The sequence below is a fragment of the Emydura macquarii genome, unplaced genomic scaffold (genome assembly GCF_026122565.2).
Source record: "Emydura macquarii macquarii isolate MOO-44397 ecotype Brisbane River unplaced genomic scaffold, CSIRO-AGI_Emac_v2 contig_1300, whole genome shotgun sequence".
NCBI lineage: Eukaryota > Metazoa > Chordata > Testudines > Chelidae > Emydura > Emydura macquarii.
Genome location: NW_027131437.1, coordinates 619,739 through 633,813, shown reverse-complemented (window position 1 = coordinate 633,813; position 14,075 = coordinate 619,739).

The window sequence follows — 14,075 nt, the reverse complement described above, 5'->3', positions numbered from 1 at the left end:
GACCTCCCTCAGTTCTTTCTCGACCATCCTTGGCCTGAGATGGAGCTCCCAGCAGTGAAAAAACATATAGTTTTTTCTTAGAATAGTTTTAGTAGATTGGTTACTTACCTTTTCTTTTCCCATTTATTTTCTGTTTAAACATTTTTAATACCATTATTTATACCCATTAGAATAGTTACTCCTCACGCTTAAGGCTGAACTGCAATAGCTCCAGTATTCCCAGTTCACCGGGTTGCCTTTCATGCTGGGAGGTTATCCTGGTGTCCGAGGGTCACTTTCAGTGTGTCTGCTGCTTAGGTGAGACACACATATCTCAAATGTGCTCTTACTGCAGCAATCTAAAAACACGAACCAGACTGGACAGTTTTGCATCTCAAACTTCTGCTCATGGAGAAGACTGTGCCCAGCATCTGATCCCAGTCAGTAGATCCCCTCAGGACAAAGATTTCCAGAGACTTCATCTTCTCCATACAAGAAGGCTCATTCCTCCAAAAAGGCTCCGAGGAAAAGAGTATTGACTTCCCCCCCTGAAGGATCCAGCAAAAAAGAAGCGATTTTCAGGTCATTCTCTACCCTTGGTACTGACCACACCAAGGCTGAGTATTTACGAGACACCAGTATCCTCCAGTACCAAGCGTATCATGACAACCACTCATCCCAAGCGAGCAGGCTTAGAGTCGGGAGGCAAACAAATGCCCACCTCTTCTGCTACGGCACCGATGGAGCCGGACATGGCACCAAGGCACTTCTCACCGCCTATGGCGCCACCACCTGTTCGAGTAGCACAAAGCACTCAAAGGTCAGCACCGAACCGACATCCGCACCTGCAGCAGCATTGTCAGCATTGACCACTTCAGCACTGAAAATGCTGGCACTGCACTATTTCCTACAACACAAGGATCTACTGGTCCTTTCAATGCCACCATCTCCGCTATTCAGCATCTGTGTCTCTCCGGTGCGCACGGTACTGTGCCAACCCACTTCACCACTGGATGCTCCATTTTCTAGTAAGGAGGAAGATAATGAGGAAGAGGGTGCTTTTTCCTCACATCATCCCTCTTCCATTCAAACTGCATGCAGACTAAATCGTCCCACAGGATGGTCACCCATGGTTACCACCACCTTTGCCCTTTCCCACACAGTGACCTTACTGGGACCCCTGGGCAGCATACAGGGGACAATACCCCAGATTCCGAGTTCCTGCCGGGAGAGGATTGGGTCTCCCCCACCACCTTCAGTGGCAGCACCATAAAAGCCCCCAGAGAACAGCTTTGAGGAACAGGAAGAAGCCTTGGAACAGGAAACACCTCCAGCCAACATTTCCTCTTCCTCCCTGGGCAAGGGTGTAATGCCTCTACCGCCCCATAGCTGCTCATGATTTCAAACACTTCCAGGAGCTGTTCAAAAGAATCACAGATTCCCTAGAGATGCTCTAGAATACATCCCAGAGTCACAACACAAACAACTGGATATTCTACACACTTCATCTGCATCAAAAATAGCACTTCCTATAAATGATGCACTGATGGAACCAGCCAAAGATGTATGGCAGATTCCGGCAACAATACTGAGACCTCACAGGTGTAAAAGAGAATAAAAAGCACTACATCCCCTCAAAGAGGATGGACCTTTTACTTTCTCACCCAGCACCGAACTCTCTAGTTTTTGATGCAATCAATCAATGCAGCTAACCACATTTTAGCGCCACACTATACAACAAAGAATGGAAGTGACTAGACCTTGCCTACTCATCAGCCACTCTGTAATTCCAGATTGCCAGTTACACTGCATTCATGGCTAAATACACCCACTCAAATTATTCTAAATTCAAACAGATTTTATTGATTATATCCCAGAAGATAAAAAGGATCAATACAAAATCATCATATCCGAGGATCATCTTCTAGTCAGAACGGCTTTACAGATATTCTTAAGATGCAGCAGACATGGTGGCATGCTCCACCGTCACCACTATAGTCATGCGCTGAGTGTCCTGGCTCCACCTCTCCATCTTCCCCAGGGAGGTGCAATCCACAGTGGAGGACCTCCCTTTTGATGGCCAAAAGCTATTGACCACAAAAATGGTCGAGACCCTCCACATCCTGAAGGATTCTCAGGCATCCCTTCATACTTTGGGTATATATACACCTGCAACAAGAAAAAAAACAGGGTAGATATTATTCTTCCCAGTGCACAAGATCTGCCCCATATGCACAACAGCTGAGGCAATATGATACACAACAGCAGAGGCAGAGACCTCCAAGGTGTCAACCACCTCCACCTCAGTCATCGCGTCCGAACAACCTTCTGCGAAACAACAAATTTGAGGCTTTTGTCAAGGGCCCGAAGGCCCTTTCCCATTCATCAGTGCCAACTCCATCTCCAACCATCCCCCATTTTGGATCCCATTCGACCCCTTTCTATTCAGCATGGAAATCCATCATCATGGACAAATAGGTCCTAGAAATAATCCATACAGGTTATATATAGGGTTTACTTCCAACACCCCACCACCACCCTCCCTCCACGTCCCTCTTCAGGGACCCTTCTTACAAACCACTTCTATGGCAAGAAGTAAACCACCTGTAGACTGGGGTCCTGTCTGGCCTAATCATCGTGGCCCTTCCTCAGGCCCAGGCTCTGAACAAGGCCACTGCACCTTTCTAAAAGGGGAATGTTAGCATCTCCGTAGGAGTCGTAGTCCGAGCCCTCAGGCAGGGCGGACTGCAAAGTAGTCTATTGCCTGGCCCTCAGACAGGGCAGGCGAGCAACCAGTCTATCTCAGCGGCCCTCAGGCAGGGCGTGCGAGCAAGCAGTCTATTGCCCCCGGCCCTCAGGCAGGGCAGGCGAGCAGTGGGTCTGCCGTCGGTAGCGGCAGCGGGGAACACGTGCTCCTGGGGTGGCTAGAGAAGGGGGGAGGGGGACTCAGGCCCACCCGTCTCCACTGCGTCCCAGCCCAGGGCCCTAGCAGTGGCAAAGGCGTTTGCTACTGCGTCAGCGGGGCTCCTGCCGCAACACGCTGTCAGTGGGGTTTCGCTCCTGTCTCAGCCACTGGCTATGGCTGTCCCTGGGCCACTTCCACCCCGTATCCCCAGGTACCTGTATCGTCAGGGTCCTCGGGGTTGCTGGGTACACAGCCCGCGGCAGGCTCACCAGTCCTTCCTCGTCAACTGGCGGCAAGGCGGGGAGCTCCTCGGATGAGAGCAGCTCCTCTAGGTCACAGGGTTCCTGGGGTTCCACTGCAGAGGGCAACTCCTCCAGGTCACAGGGTTCTGGGGTGTCAGCGTCAGGCAGCTCCTCCTGGTCAGGGCCGGCCTCCTAGGGTATCTCCCAGCTCTCCGGCTCAGGGGGCTCGGTCCAGTCACTGGGGCCCGGAGCCCCTATCCAGTTCTTGGGGCCTGGTGCCCAGTCCAGTCCCTGGGGCCTGGTGCCCCATTCCAGTCTGTAGGGCCTGGTCGCTTGGGCCATTCCGGATGCCCCTGCTCCAGGAGGCTCTCGCACGGGTCAGCGGCCTGGCTGGAGTCAGGCCTACGTGGCAGCTGGCGGCATGGTATGTCTGCCTCCGGCAGCAGTCTGTCCCTCACTGAGCTGCAGGGCCTGTCTTTTATACCTCCTGTCCCGGTGGAAGCTCTGCCCCTCTGCTGCCCGATAGGCTGGTCGGTTGGACCTATCCCTGTTTGGCACCCTGGTTACCGGGCAGACTGGGCTGCCGTCCCTTTCACTGTCTGCTCAGGTCGCAGCGGCCCTTCCTCGGTCCCAGGCTCTGAGGAAGGCCACTGTACCTTCCTACACACCTCTTGCATCTGGGTGCTGTAAAACTGGCACAGCTTCTGGACTTCAGAAAAACAGATTTTGACTCCCTTAGGGAACTGATGGACAGGATCCCTTGGGAGGTTAATAACAGGGGAAAAAGAGTCCAGGAGAGCTGGCTGTATTTTAAAGAAAACTTATTAACGGTGCAGGAAGAAACCATCCCAATGTGCAGAAAGCAAATATGGCAGATGACCAGCTTAGTTTAACAGAGAAAAACAAGGTTACTTACCAGTAACTGTTGTTCTTCAAGATGTGTTGCTCATATCCATTCCAATGTAGGTGTGTGCGCGCCCCGTGCACAGATCCCCGGAACCTTTTTCCCTAGCAAGCCCCGCATGGCCAACTCAGGCGCCCCCTGGAGTGCCACGCTCATGTCGCGGTATAAAGGGCGCTGCTGGCCCCGCGGGCCCTCAGTCCTTTCTTTCTCCCAACTCCGACAGGGGGGACGGGGGGTGGGTTTGGAATGGATATGAGCAACACATTTCGAAGAACAACAGTTACTGGTAAGTAACCTTGTTTTCTCTCTTCGAGTGATTGCTCATATGCATTCCAATGTAGGTGATTAATTAGCCATACCTTGAAGGAGGGTAGGAGTTATCGGTGACCTGCTCTTGACAGCACGGCTCTGCCGAACCCCGCATCTTCCCTTGCCTGCTCCACGATGGCGTAGTGCGATGTGAACGTATGGACCGATGACCAGGTCGCTGCTCTGCAGATGTCCTGCAGGGGAACCCGCTCCAGGAAGGCTGCGGAAGAGGCCTGGGCCCTAGTAGAGTGTGCTCTTACCGCACCTGGAAGGGGTACCCCTGCCTGCTTGTAGCATGCTCTGATGCAGGCAGTAATCCAGTTGGAGATTCGCTGGGTGGAGACAGGAGAGCCTTTCATCCTGTCTGCCACAGCTACGAATAGCTGTGTCGACTTCCAGAAGGGCTTGGTCCGCTCTATATAGAAGGCCAAGGCTCACCTGACATCCAGCGAATGTCCTCTCCTTTCCTCCTCCGAACCGTGGGGTTTTGGAAAGAACACAGGAAGGAAAATGTCCTGATTACAATAGAACTGAGACACCACCTTAGGCATAAAAGCCGGGTGAGGTCTCAGCCGGACCTTATCCTTGTAAAAAACTGTGTAGGGGGGCTCCGAGGTCAACGCCCTTAGTTCAGAGACCCTCCTGGCCGAGGTGATGGCCACGAGGAAGGCTACCTTCCACGATAAAAGGAGAAGGGAGCATGTGGCCATGGGCTCAAAGGGGTGTCGCATCAGTCTATTGAGGACCAAGTTGAGGTCCCAGGGTGGCACTGGGTCCCGCACCTGAGGGAAAGTCCTCTCCACCCCCTTAAGGAACCTCACCGACATGGGGTGAGAGAACAGTGACCGCCCTTCCATCGGCTGGTGGAAAGCCGAAATGGCTGCTAGGTGTACCTTGAGGGAAGCTAGGGCCAAGCCTTGCAGTTTAAGCTGCGGCAGGTACTCTAAAATAGCCTGTATGGGTGAGAAGCTCGGATGTAACCCTCTCGATTCTGCCCACCCCGAGAACCTCCGCCACTTAGCGCTATACGTTACTTGCGTGGACGGTTTCCTGCTGCCCAGAAGGACCTGCTGAACCTGAAAGGAACAGGCCCTCTCTTCCTCCGTCAGCCACAGAGTCTCCAGGCAGTGAGGTGGAGGGAGTCCAGATCGGGGTGCAACAATCTCCTGTGGTCCTGGGAGATCAGGTCGCACCGTCTGGGTAGCGGAATCGGTTCGGTGATGGAGAGGTCGAGCAGCATACTGTACCATAGAATCATAGAATCATAGAGTTGGAAGGGACCTCAGGAGGTCATCTAGTCCAACCCCCTGCTCAAAGCAGGGCTAACCTCAGCTATATCATCCCAACCAGGGCTTTGTCAAGCCTCAGCTTAAAAACCTGTAAGGATGGAGATTCCACCACCTCCCTAGGTAACCCATTCCAATGCTTCACCACCCTCCTAGTAAAAAACTTTTTCCTAATGTCCAACCTAGACCTCCCCCTGCAACTTGAGACCGTTGCTCCTTGTTCTGTCATCTGCCACCACCGAGAACAGCCTAGCCCCATCCTCCCTGGAACCCCCTTTCAGGTAGTTAAAAGCCGCTATCAAATCCCCCCTCACTCTTCTCTTTTGCAGACTAAACAAGCCCAGTTCCCTCAGCCTCTCCTCATAAGTCCTGTGCTCCAGCCCCCTAATCATTTTGGTTGCCCTCCGCTGCACTCTCTCCAAATTGTCCACATCTTTTTTGTAGTGGGGGGCCCAAAACTGGACACAGTATTCTAAATGCGGCCTCACCAATGCCGAATAGAGGGGAATAATCACTTCCCGTGACCTGCTGGCAATGCCCCTCCTAATGCAGCCCAATATTCCATTAGCCTTCTTGACAACCAGGGCACACTGCTGACTCATATCCAGCTTTTTATCCACCGTTACCCCCAGGTCCTTTTCTGCAGAGCTGCTGCCCAGCTCGTCGGTCCCCAGTCTATAGCTGTGCATGGGATTCTTCCTTCCTAAGTGGAGGACTCGGCCACGCTGGGGCGATCAGTATGATGTTTGCCCTGTCCCTCTTGATCTTGAGAAGGACTTGGGGCAGGAGCGGAATGGGGGGGAATGCGTACATCAGATCCCCCGTCCAGTCTATCAAGAAGGCATCGGACAGTGAGCCCGGTTCTCGACCCCTGAGCGAACAGAACCTCGGGCATTTCCTGTTCCCAGCTGAAGCGAACAGGTCTAGACGGGGAACACCCCACCTTTGGAAGATTAAAGCCACTATGTCCTGGTGCAAGGACCATTCGTGGCGGGGTGAGAAAGATCTGCTGAGGCAATCTGCCTCGCTGTTCCTGACCCCCTGGAGGTGAGAGGCAGATAAGTGAAAATCGTGCCTCACCGCGAAATCCCACAGTCGGATAGCTTCCTGGCAGAGAGCCGAGGAACGTGCCCCCCCCTGCCTGTTCACGTAGAACATGGCTGCCATATTGTCTGTGAGGACTTGGACCACCCTGCCCTTCAGGAACTGAAGGAAGGCCTTGCAGGCCAACCGGACCGCTCTGAGCTCACGTACATTGATGTGCAGAGCTCTCTCCTCCGGTGACCAAAGCCCCTGGGTACCCCGGTTGCGACAGATGTGAGCTCCCCATCCCATATCGGATGCGTCTGTGATGATCGTCACAGATGGGATAAGCTCTCTGAAGGGAATGCCCATCATCACTTCCCTTGGGTCCCTCCACCAATTGAGAGATGACAGCACCTGTGGGGGAACCATGACCACTCTAGTTAGAGAATGCCTGTTCGGTATATACACCGAAGCTAACCACGTCTGGAGAGGTCTAAGCCTCAATCGTGCCAGCCTCACTACATATGTAGAAGCTGCCATATGTCCCAGACAAAGCCATCATGCCCCCATCACCCATGATGAGTGATAATTTTAAACAGTTCCAAGAGTTTTAACAGTTCCTCTGTTTAAGAGGATTGCAGATTCACTATTGATGCCACTGGAAGAAGTTGCAGAGTCCCAACATAAGTTATTGGACATCCTACAACATCAACTTCCTCCAAGATTACTCTCCCAATAAACGAGGTGCTCATGGAGCTGGCCAAGACCATCTGGCAGACCCCAGCAACAATTCTCCCACTTGCAAAAGAGCGGACAAAAAATATTACATCCCTTAATAAAAATTTTTATTTTCTCATCTCACACCAAACTGTCTGGTGGGAGAGGCTGTGAATGAATGGGGTAGACAACATCACTCCAGATCCACTCCATATGATAGGGAAACAATTACACCTTTTTGGGCATAAGGCCTACTCATCCATGAACTTTCAGTTCAGGATCGCCAATTATGAGACAGTAATGGCCAAATACAACCCCTCCAACTATTCAAAGATGTCTGACTTTATTGATTATCTCCCTGAGGACAAAAAGGAACAATTCAAAGCAGTCATCTTGGAGCACTACCTTCTAGCTCGAACAGCCTTAGAAGCCTCACTGGACTCAGCAGACACAGCAGCATGTTCCATTGCCACAGCTATAGTCATGTAATGAGCTTCCTGGCTCCACCTCTCCGGATTTCTTAAAGAGATACAATTCACTGTCAAGAATCTCCTGTTCTAGGATCCGAAAATGTTCACAGCTAAGACAGATGAGTCGCTGCACACATTAAAAGATTCCAGGGCGACTCTTCGATCTTTAGGTATTTATATGCCTACACAAAGAAAAAAAAAAGGAAAATACTATTCAGCACAAAGAACAAGATCTGCACCTTCCGCACAACCACAGAGGCAATATGACCCACAAAAACATAGGCAGAGACCCACAAGACAGAGACCACTTCCATCTCAGCCCTTGACATCCCAGCAAACCCCCCTCTAAATGACAGTTTTGAGGGTTTGGTTGAGGGCCCGAGATGCCAACCTCATTTTCAAGTGCTGGAACCATCCACAACCATCCATCCTTTTGGAGACTGTCTGACTCCATTCCATCCAGCATGGCAGACCATCACTTCAGACAAATGGATAGTGGAAATTATGGAGGCTGGGAATTCAGTCCAATTTACCTCCCCATCCCTCTTCAGGGACCCTTCTCATGAGCACCTATTGCAACAGGAAGTAAATCGTTTCCTGGATCTCAATGCTGGAGAACCAGTAATAACACAACACATAGGGAAGGGCTTCTACTTTCATTATTTCTTAACTCAGGGGGGAAAAAAAAAGAGGATGGAAGACTAGTAATTTAGGAGGATAATACTAGCAACAATTCTAGCACTAGAACAAGGGGACTGGTTCTCGGCCCTCGACCTCCAGGATGCATCCTTCACACAGGAGGTTTCTTTGATTTGTTTTGGGACAAAATCATTACCAATACAAAATAATCCCTTTCGGCCTGTCAACAGCTCCACAGGTGTTCTCCAAAGTTCTTGTGGTGGCTCACCTCCTCAGACAAGGGGTCATAATGTTCCCCTAATTTAGACGATTGTTTACTCAAAACCTCCACCCGAGAAGTCATTTTAGGAGCTACCCAAAAAACAATAACTCTTTTCACACAGATGGGCTTACAGATAAATGAGCAAAACTCAGTGCTCACACCTGTACACAGACTAAAATTCTTCGGGGCTTACCTCGATTCACTGGAGGCCAAAGCCTCTCTGCTATCACATAGATTGGTCACTCTAGTCAGTCTGATCATTACAACACAAACCAGCCTGCAGACTTCTGCCAGGATCTGCCTCTAACTATTAGGCCATATGTCAGCAACAACATTTGTCATGAAGCATGCCAGATTACACATGTGCTGCCTCCAAGTTTGGCTCAAGACAGTATATATTCCACACAGACACAATATAAAAAAGTGCCTTACGATGCCAGTCAAAGTAAAAAACTCTGCATTGGTGAATTCAACCACACAATGTTTGCACAGAAGCTCCCTTTGCACAGTCCCGTCCATCAAAGATACAATGGACGCTTCTCTGCTAGGTTGGGGGACATACTGGCACAACCACACAATCCAGGGTAGGTGTTCCCCCGCAGAATCAACATTGTACATAAACGTACTGGAACTGCGAGCAGTCCACAAGGCGTTCTCACACTTCCTGCTCAAGATCAGGGACAAGACCATAAAAGTGTTGATGGACAACATTGCTTGTATGTTTTTATAAAAACTTACAAAGTCGGGGGGGTCACAGTCACACTCCCTATTCACAGAAGTGATTCAGTTATGGAAGTGATGCATGCGCAACATCAATAACTCAACCTCCTATCTACGGGATGCCAAAATATCACTGTGGACACATAGAGCAGAAAATTGTCTCAGAACCATAAGTGGGAAATAAATACCAGGGTACTACACAGGATATTCAAAAGTTCAGGGTTCCCAACCACAGACGTCTTTGTGACAACCCAGAATGCCAAGTTACCCATACTTCTGCTGGAGAGCAGGATTGCGACCTTGATTTCTAGGCAATGCTTTTCTCCTCAAATAGAACACACCTCTACCGTATGTGTTTCCCCCCATCCCTCCTATTGCGGGTTATACACAAGATAAATACCGACAAATCCAGCGTCATCTTAATAGTTCCCACTTGGCCCAGGCTAACATGGTTCCCTTACCTGTTGAAGATGGCGGTATGTCCACTACACACACTTCCCCTCCTTGCACATCTCCTGTCTTAGGATTCAGGCCAAATCTGCCACCCAAACTTGATAATACTCCACCTGAAGGCATGGCTACTCAGTGATTCCAAGGCAACTGAATGACTTGTTCAGAGGAGGTAAGGATCATGCTATTAAGCAGCACAAGGTCTGCTACACAATATACTTACCTGCACCAGTGGAAGAGATTCCAGATATGGTGCCAAAATAGATAACAGTGGTGACTATCTTTCCTTTACCAATGGTATTAGATTATGTATTCGAACTTAAGAAATTGGGTCTATCAATGAGCTCAATCAGAGTACACCTTGTGGCAATCACAGCTTTCCATCACACAGTTGACGAGCTTTCAGTCTTCGCACACTTTACCACTAAAATATTTCTAAAAAGTATTTGTAACCTTCACCCCAAAATATGAGCCCCTACTCCACCATGGGACTTCACCCTAGTGCTACAATGCCTTACTGGGCCTCTGTTTGAACCCTTGGCAACATTTTCACTTCTCTTTCGATCGATGAAGGTGGCCTTTCTCATCCCTATCACAGCCACATGACGAGTGGGAGAACTTAGGGCTGTCATGGCATGCCCCTCGTACACAATATTCTTCAAAGACAAGGTTACTCTAAAACCACATCCAAAATTTTTACTTAAAATAGCTTCCTCATACCACTTGAACCACTTTCTCCATCTCCCGTCATTCTTCCCAAACTTCGTTGGAACTGACGAGGATCAATGTTTCACACTCTGGACGTCAGAAGGGCACTAGCATTTTATATTGACAGGACTAAATCTTTCAGAAAGTCGCCAAAGGTATTTCTGTCCATCATGGAAAGATCTAAAGGAGAAGCCATATCCAAACAAAGGCTCTCGAAATGGATCTCTAGGTGCATTGAACTTTGCTATCATCAGCAACAACTGCAATCCCCACCAGAGATCTGCACCCACTCCACCAGATCACTTGCTACATCAGCAGCTTTACTCAACAATGTATCCATCATGGACATATGCAAAACAGCAACCTGGGCATCAGCTCACATGTTCACAGAATGCTACTCAATAGAGCAGGACTTGACCTCAGACGCTGTGCTTGGACTCATGGTTTTAATCATCCATCATGACTGCAACTCCAAAGCCCCTTCTGGGGGATTCGGTAGTTCAGTCTCATCACTTCCCTTTGTGGCCAACACAGTCCTGCCACCACTCCTATGGCGATTGGGGGAAGAGGGGAGGGACGTGGACCTGCCCACTACTCCATGTCCTGGTCCAGGGACCCTGTGTGTGGCTGCCTTTTGCTGCATCTCCCCCTAATTCTCAGTGGATTTCCTTGGGCCACTTCCCCGCAGTCCCGGTACCTTCTCCGCCTTTGTTTCAGGGCCTTTGGCTCTGCTGAGTCCAGCAGCCAGCCACTACTTTGTCCAGGGTGCTGACAGTCCTCTCTCTTCAAGCTCCTGGGTGGCACAGTTTGCTCTCCAGATCCCTTTTATACTGGCCTCCTGGACCCTGATTGGCTGCCACGCAGCCCCTTCCTATTGGCTACTTTTCATGCAGCCTCTCCAAGGGCCCGCTTAACCCTTTCCTGGCCAGTGAGGAGCAGGTGCCCCGTCACACTGAGGTTCTTCGAGGTATGTGTCCCTGTGCTGCTCCATTACCAACCCTATTCCCCTCTACTGAGTTCAGTGCAAGGACTCTATAGTAGAGAAGGACCTCAGGAAGAAAGCCTAGATAACTGTAGCCCATAAGGCTAGCTAGCCTTCACTATATTCAGCTGTAATGTAAGGAACCTACAGGCCAGTATCCTGTAATACATTAGCTTAAGCAAGTTAGCATAAGTATAATAGACATGCAACCTTTGTGATATATAAATGGCCCAACAAGGGCCATTACCTTTAGATTTTGGGAATTAGGAAAAGCTTGCTCAATGGTAGGAGTTAGAACCAAATGGTAAATGGCAACTGCAGGACCATGAAAGTAATAATTGCAAATCCGCTTAAGTACGAAGTGACAGGTATGATATGTTAAAATTGCAGTAATAGGTTAAGCTATAGGATAAGTACACCTCAGTAGTCTGTGGTGGAGGAAGTTAGATTTGGGCATGGAAGACTGTGTATTAGTATGAATATTCATCATGGTACTCAGGCCCTATAATAGGGCAACGCACTACGTGGAGCATTAGTCTTTAATCTTAGCTTAGCGAGCGCTATCTATCATTTAACCCTTCAGCTCTAGTGTTATCTACCATAAGTCTTGGGCATTGAGAAATCTGGACCATTGGCCTCATTTGGCATGCCAGACAGGGCTGGTCCTTTGTCTCTTACCACCAAGTTGTCAAGGATGGGTGTAAATATGCATATTCCTATCTTTTCATGTGGCTTGGAGCTTTTCTGGCTTTGTTTCTCATTTTAATATAGATTAAGTGTTACTTTGTCATCTGTGTGAGTGTCCTTGCCATAGACCCAAAGGCTCCCTACATGATATTGACCTCATTGGTTTTAATGCTGTATAGCCTGATTCTGGGACAAGAACCTTATTACCTGCTGATCAATTGGCAATCAATACAAATATTATCATCCTTCAACACGGATCAGGCAAAAGTGGCGAGCCAGCCAGGAGCCTCAAGGAGTGTGTGGCAAGGTTTTTCAGGTGTCTTAGCCACCTAGGAAGCTCATCTGTGGTAATGCAGAGTGTTAAAGCGCACAAGCTGTCTTTCATGCCGTTCAGCAGGGGTCAGCATGCCCTGCGTTTTCGCTTGGGCATGCCAGCTTCTTCTTGGCAGCACGTTCTAGATGTTGGTGTGGTTTCTGTAATATTTCTGCTTTTACTGTGTCGTTTCAGTCCGTCGGTGGTAGTACTTGATTTTTTTTCCTCTTGACTAGTCACATTGTGGATTTTGTTGACTCTTGCAAGATTGGGATGGGGGGAGGGGGGGGGTTTGTGCTGTTTAAAGTTCATACATAAATCAATTCTCACACCACCTCACAGTGTGGGTCACTGGGCCCCAATATGACTGCAATTTCAACTTCAGGTACCTCAATATTGCTAATTCAACAAAATCCCCTTAACACATGTTTTAGTTGTGCTTCCAGAAAGGCCACAGTTGTTCAGAACCTGAGTAGCTCTGCACTACCTTAACTTAGTCCCCCAGCTCTCCTGGGCTGCACCCTGATTCATCTACCATGGACTGCATGCCAGCTTGTCCCTAGCTGCCACAGTGCCTGGTGGGTCCTGACAGAGTAAACACCTCTTGATTGCTAGCACACTAGCTATCAGAGGAAGCAAGGGAGTAAACCCCTCTGCTTGTGTGTGTGTGACATGTTCAAGTAACTGTTAACACTGGTTGATAAGGGATTATCCTGTTTAATTGTGTATAGTGTTAGAAATTAGGTATTAGGCTAACCAGTAGAATTCAACTGACTTTTAATTTAGGGTTAGAGTGAGTGAAATGGAGTTAGCGGGGACTTCTGGGGTTCCTGTAGCATGGCTTTGGAAATCTTTGTAAAGAAATCTATTAAGGAACATGGAGGAGGTGTAGTGCAATTGAAGGACACTCAGGTCATCTCTGAGCCTTCTAATCCATGGAGTCTTGTGAGTCATGTGTTTGATCTGGAAGTAGGGCACAAGAAAGGAAAGGCTAAGGAGGCGAAAGGGCAAGCTATGGAATGTTTTTGGCTTGCAATGCATCCAGGTGTAAACTGAAAGAGAAAATAGAATTACTCAGCAAAACTCTGTAGGCTTTGTAGAAGGAAAAAGGAATACTGAAATTACAAGATCAGCTCCGTGCTGCCTCAGGGGAGCGATTAGCTCTTTTCCATAAGAGGCAAGAGTTGGAGAGAAAATTAGAAATGATCAGTATCAAGTGCAGGAGGCTTGGGAAGAATCACATTGTTGGCAGACCAGGGCTGCTGCCACAACTTAAAAATTGCTGGATGGCTACATAACTGCACCCTGTTATTATGCCAACAGAACTGTGCACACTGGTGTTAGCTGGAAAAAATCATACTTGGAAATGGGGATGCACTTTAACAGATTGGATTGCAGAAGAAGACTGGGGAGAAAGCTGATCATTCTGTAGGGGAGAGAATACACTGCCAGTTTTGAAGTTTGTATTCTGGTTAG